This window comes from Camellia sinensis, chromosome 4, assembly GCF_055761805.1.
Source record: "Camellia sinensis isolate YWXY chromosome 4, ASM5576180v1, whole genome shotgun sequence".
In the NCBI taxonomy this organism is placed as follows: domain Eukaryota; kingdom Viridiplantae; phylum Streptophyta; class Magnoliopsida; order Ericales; family Theaceae; genus Camellia; species Camellia sinensis.
In genome coordinates, this window is record NC_138964.1 from 141,524,145 (window position 1) to 141,529,979 (window position 5,835).

General features: G+C 38.7%; 1 long non-coding RNA gene across 1 annotated transcript; it reads left to right on the plus strand.

Moving 5' to 3' along the window:
- Positions 1-2,973: 2,973 nt before the first annotated feature.
- LOC145789554 (uncharacterized) lies at positions 2,974-4,478 on the plus strand. Its single transcript, XR_014327606.1, has 2 exons — positions 2,974-3,411; positions 3,730-4,478. It is a non-coding gene; the product is annotated as an uncharacterized LOC145789554 (long non-coding RNA).
- The last annotated feature ends 1,357 nt before the right edge of the window (positions 4,479-5,835 follow it).

Genomic DNA, 5,835 nt, shown 5'->3' on the forward strand with positions numbered 1-5,835 from the left:
GAATGATGCACGCATGCATAGCATAAGGTATGCTAAAGTAAGCATGCCCTAATGCTAATCACCAAAGCAGGTAAGTAAAAGGGAGAAAGAAGTGGGGGTTGGAAGACATGCACACACGCACCCACACTTATTACAAATTTGCCCTCGCTCGGAGGGACCAAAAGAATAATACAATTTAATTAACCTACAAGCTAATTAAATATTACAAATCAATTAAATTAGCTGAGCAAATTAACTAATCTAATTAAGCAATAAACAACAGCCTCGGGAAAAGGGTCCAATGCATGCGCACTCGGTTCCGCTCGGAAAGTCACTACCATGCACAAAATGCCTCTGCTTTGGCTGTTATCCTCCTCTGAAGACTGCACAAGTCCCAAGGTTGCTTCTCTGAGTGCTGTAGAACACCACCGGCTGAAGGGATTGGTCACCGGCCATGTATGATGGTCACCGGCCACAAAATAATCCATCAGCCAACAATGGATGGCCGGTCGGCCAAATCTTCCTGCAAAAATTGGTTTGACAGCAGCAGAGGATAGAACTTGGCATGGCAATGCATTTCAAGCAATGTATGCACCAACCACACTCCTTATCATATTTATGACTCAAAGGAGGATGGGCCTCGATTCTCGGGCCACCAATCACGCATTTCCACGCATGATGGCCCAAAGAATCAAGTGTGCATGTTGATATGGAATGCAATGCACATAATCAAGCAAATTGAACTCAACCTCTATCACAAGTAATTCAAGAGGCGAAGCATGCATCCCAATGCAATGCAATCCTAAGCATGTCGACTAGTATGCAACATGGACAATGCTAAGAAGCATACAAGGCATACAATGGTCATGCAAGACATAGGGCATGAGACAATGCAACTAACAAGTATGCAAGGCACAATGTGGGTGTTCGAGCATGCAAGCAAGCATGTGACTTCATTCAATCATGCAACTCCAATCATGCAACAACACACAAATATGCGACAACATACAAGGTGGGCATACAGCAACATGCAAAGGGGTGGGCTTAAACTAACATGGGTAGCTTGCAAGCTTGCCAAAATCAGTGGCCAATACTATGGAAGTGAGGTCCAACACACACACACGCATGCCTGCAAATATGGTCCAACACATAAGCATATGAAGACAACTTGTAAGCACAAAAATATGGACTAATGACATGCAACATAAGCTCTGAAAATCATGTTAAAATGGTGCCAAACCAAGCCAACAAGACAAGCATAAGCATGCAATTAGAGGTCCAAAGCTCAAGGCAAGCTAAGGAGGTATTGAACTACCCTTAGCAAAACCAAACATGGCATGAATTAAATGACCAAAAATAGAGTTTTAGCATATTAAAACAAAGCCTAAAGACCACTTAGATGGCATCTAAATGACTTAAATTCAAGGGCATGCACAATGACCAAACATGGAGCATAAAGCACAACCTCATAAGGCATCAAAGAGGCATCAAAGGCAAGCATGCAAGCATGTCATGAGGACTGAAATGATGCTATAAGTGGTGCCAAACCACTGAAATAAATCAAACAATGCATGCTCAACACGTCACACATTTAAAGCCTACAAGCTAAACAATGTAAAGGGGCTATGCAATGTATGCCATGGTCGACCAAAACAACTAAAGGCAGACCTTAAGCATGGAAAAACAAGTACAAAAGCTTCACAAAGCAGGGCCTAAAACATGCTTGAGCAAGGGTCAAAGCCTAGATGCATGTTAAGGCTAAATGATGGCATTACAAGACATGTATGAAAAGCATGCAAGGTGTGTCCAAACCAACTCAACACAATACTATTTCATGGAAAAATAAGCATAAATATCAGTCAAGGCATGGTCAACACACACTTAAACTAGATGCTCCCTCAAGAGGCAAAAATAGCCATTTTCAAGGACAACAAGGAGAGGGGGTGGCCCTCTCTTTCCTAGGACCTCAAGGCATCATCCTCACCTTTGAAATCCCTCAAGATTTCGGTGGTGAGGAGGCCCAAACACAATGGTCCCGGAGTTCAATCAAAATGGCACAAAACAAAGGCCAAACAAGCCTTAAGAGGGGTCAAACAACCCCAAAGCTTAAAACACCCCTAACAAACTATTTATAGCAGACAAAAACAAGACTTTTATATGTTATATGCTAAGCTCAAAAACAGATGCAAGATAGGCTAAAAAGCTTTGCAAAAATGAGGTAAAAAGGGACAAAAGTCTTACCCTTGTAGACCCTCTTCACAAATAATGTTCCAGTAGCTCTTTTGGTTCCAAACCAGTCCAAAAGCTTCAAGGAAAGACCTCTGGTACCTCAGCAACTAAGAAAAGGTGTGATGGTGGGTGTTTGTGCACAAAAATGAGACTAAACACACACTAAACACAAGAGAGAGAGAGAGAGAGAGAGAGAGAGAGAGAGAGATATAGAGATAGAGGATATATGTAAACCCTAACCCTAAAGCTCAAGCTCTGAAAATATTGTCTAAGTTGTCTAACCCTGAACAAGAGAGAAGAGGTTCTCTTTTATAGACAATTAGTCTTGTAAAGCTTCCAAAGGAAGCTAACAAGAGGGCAATCCCTCCATACAGTGTATGGAGGGGGTGACAGTGTATGCCAGCTGCACAAAAATATCTACAAAAGCAGATGCACAGTAGTCGGCCGGCCAAAAATACAATTGACCAAAAAAAAATAGCCGGCCGGCCAAACATTTGGCCGGTGGAAGCAAAACACAGCTTGTGGCCTCAAGCAATGGCCGGTGATGTGTGGGGATGGCTCACAAGCCATTCCCTGCCCCCTCCAAGGCAAAACACAAGTGTTTGGTGCAAAACCAGACACAAAACAGTCGAGTCGAGAGGTCCTGAGGCAAGGCGCGTAGCCGAGACCTCCGGGAACTCAAGACGAACACAAACAAGGATGATCACCGGGTGTTTAAGCGGTAACGTCCAAGTCTTGAGAATGGTCAAAAATGGGGTGTCTAAAGAAGCTTTGCCTTCTATCATCTCCCTCCTTTGTGAGGTGTTTTCCCCAACCCATTCACTCCGGGAGTGGCCTTCTCAGATCTGCGCCTTCACCGCCTCTGCACCGCCGTCTTCTCCATAGCCACCGCCTTCTCTTCCTCGCCGGTCGGATTCGTCTTCTCCATCGTCGCCTTCTCTATAGCCATCGCCGGATTTGCAGACGCTGCTGCCAGATCTGCTTGGTTGTGGGTCTTTCTAGTTTGGTTTTATTTTGTTTGTTTTTGTTTTTTCTTTCACTGGTTTGTGAAGTTTCTGGGTTTGTTTGGTTCTTAGAGTCCATCTATGCGTATTTGTTTAGCTTACCCTCATTGTGGTTGGATCTATGATTTATTTCGGACATGCTCTATTGTCGAACTTTTATGATCGACTCTGCATCTCAATACGAGCACGAGTACGATATGTACGTCTGAATATTTTCATAGTTTTCTTCCTTGGTGCTTCTTGCGTTATTATTTCTTTCTTTGGTGTAAGTTTTGGGTTATATGGACTCTTGTAAATACCGTTTTGGCTCTATTAAATGAAATATCTCTTCCGATCAAAAAAAAATAAATAAATCTTCTACCATTGTCCAAATATTATTATTCAAGTTCTTATATTTTGGTTTTTGTGTTATTTTTTATTTTTTAGAATTTTAAATGTCTCAATTTTGATAATAATTTTGTGATTTTATCTTAATTTGGTCCAATTGATTATAATTGTTAGTGTTACACTTTGATAGGTAAAATTATAAATTTGTTCAACACAGCAAGTTATCCTCAACAAAGCTGTGATTAAAGAGACTATGCGCGTACATCCTCCTGTTCCATTGCTAGTTCCTCGAAGATCAACCCGAGATGTCAAGTTAATGGGGGTATGACATTGCAGCTGGCACACAAGTAATTACAAGTGCTTGGGCGATTGGGAGAGACCCATTGTCATGGGATGAGCCAGAGGAATTCAGGCCCGAGAGGTTCTTGAATACTTCAATAGATTTCAAAGGGCATGACTTCGAGCTAATTCCATTTGGTGTTGGGAGAAGGGGTTGGCCTGGAATTCAATTTGCCACGGCAGTGGATGAGCTTGCATTGGCAAATCTTGTGTACAAGTTTGATTTTGCTGTCCCTAATGGAGCAAGACGAGAGGATTTGGACATGAGTGAAGCTATTGGTTTTACAGCCCACAAGAGGTCTCCTATATTGGCTATTGTGACTCCTTGTTCCTTCTAGTCCCCACCTCATCCTTATAAAAAAGAAAAAAATTATTATTATTATTATTATATGTTGGTGCAGTATGCACTATTCACACACTATCAAAGTTTGTAAGAAAAATTAGTTTTGATTGGTTTAAAATAATGTGCTAATTTAATAGTTAAAAATAAATAAATAATTAAGCAAAAAATAAATATTGGACAAGAAGTTACCAAATTTTATGTGGTTTGACGAATTCTGCCTACATTAATAAATCTTTCATTTTGTCCATTATACTTAATTATGTATTTAACAAATAGGTTTTTCTAATTCTGTTGGCATAGTTCAATGTTGAATATGAGAGTGTGTTGTGGGTTCATATGCTTATTTTTGTTACCTTTGTTTCCAGAGATGAAATGGAGGGGATTGATAGTGAGGGGATTAATAGTGAGGGGATTGTTAGTGAGGGTCGTTTGTTTTCAGAGATAGAATGAAGGGGATTGATAGTGAGGGGATTAATAATGAGGGGATTGTTAGTGAGGGGATTGATAGTGAGGGGATTAGTAGTGAGAGGATTGATAGTGAGGGGATTAGTAGTGAGGAATTGTTAAATTATTTTTATATAAAATAATAAAACAAATAAAAAAATATAAAAAATTAAAAATTATATTTTTAAAAAAATTTCCAATATATAAAAAATAAAAAAAATAAAAAAATTTCTAATCCCCTCACTATTTTTCTAATACCATATCTATCTCCTCACTATGAATCCCCTCCCCAAGGGTATTAGTAATACCAAGGTATTAGTAGTACCCTCCTTATCTCTCAAAACAAACAAGGTATTAGTAATACCAAGGTATTAGTTAGTCCCAAGGTATTAATAGTCCCTAGGCTATCTCTCAAAACAAACACCCCATATACTAATCCCAAGGTACTAGTAATCCTAATCCCCTTGCTATAACCCAAAACAAACGGGGCCTTAGGGGTCTTTAAATGGAATGCGGACAAAATACCCAATATTATTCAGCTAGACCAACTCATTCCATAGCTCATCTTAGTTCCCTTGAGTATCCAGCTTGTCCCAACTCATAAAAGATTATTTAGGGTTTTAAACAAAAGTTTGTAAACGGAGTCTGCCCATAAATCCAGCCCGCATGAGTAAGTCTAATGTTTAGTTTGATTTTTTTTTTTTGGTTCTCTTATTTAAAATTTTTATTTTTTTTATTTTTGTTTTTTTCCCCTTCCACTTGTAGTATTGTATGTTACTTGAATCTTTTTTTTTTATTATATGAGATATAAAAAAGGTTTAAAAAAAAACAAAAACAAAAACAAAAACAAAAACAAAGTACTTGAATTATGTTAGAAAGTAAATAAGAAAAATAATTAATGAGAATATTAAAAATGTGAATGAAAAATGTGTAGACCTTAATAATACAAGTATAATGAAAAATGTGTAACCTGGTTTGGTTTGATTTTGGCTTATAAAATTTAGATTTATGGGTGAGACTTTTTTTTTTTTTTTTTTTTTTATCAGCAAAATGAAACTTTATTGATGAGGAAACCAAAAACATGCGAATAACTTGTAACAACAAAGAGGAAAGTGCAAAGAGCATCAACGTAAACCTTAACAATCCCAACTACGTTGGCACCACTAAGGA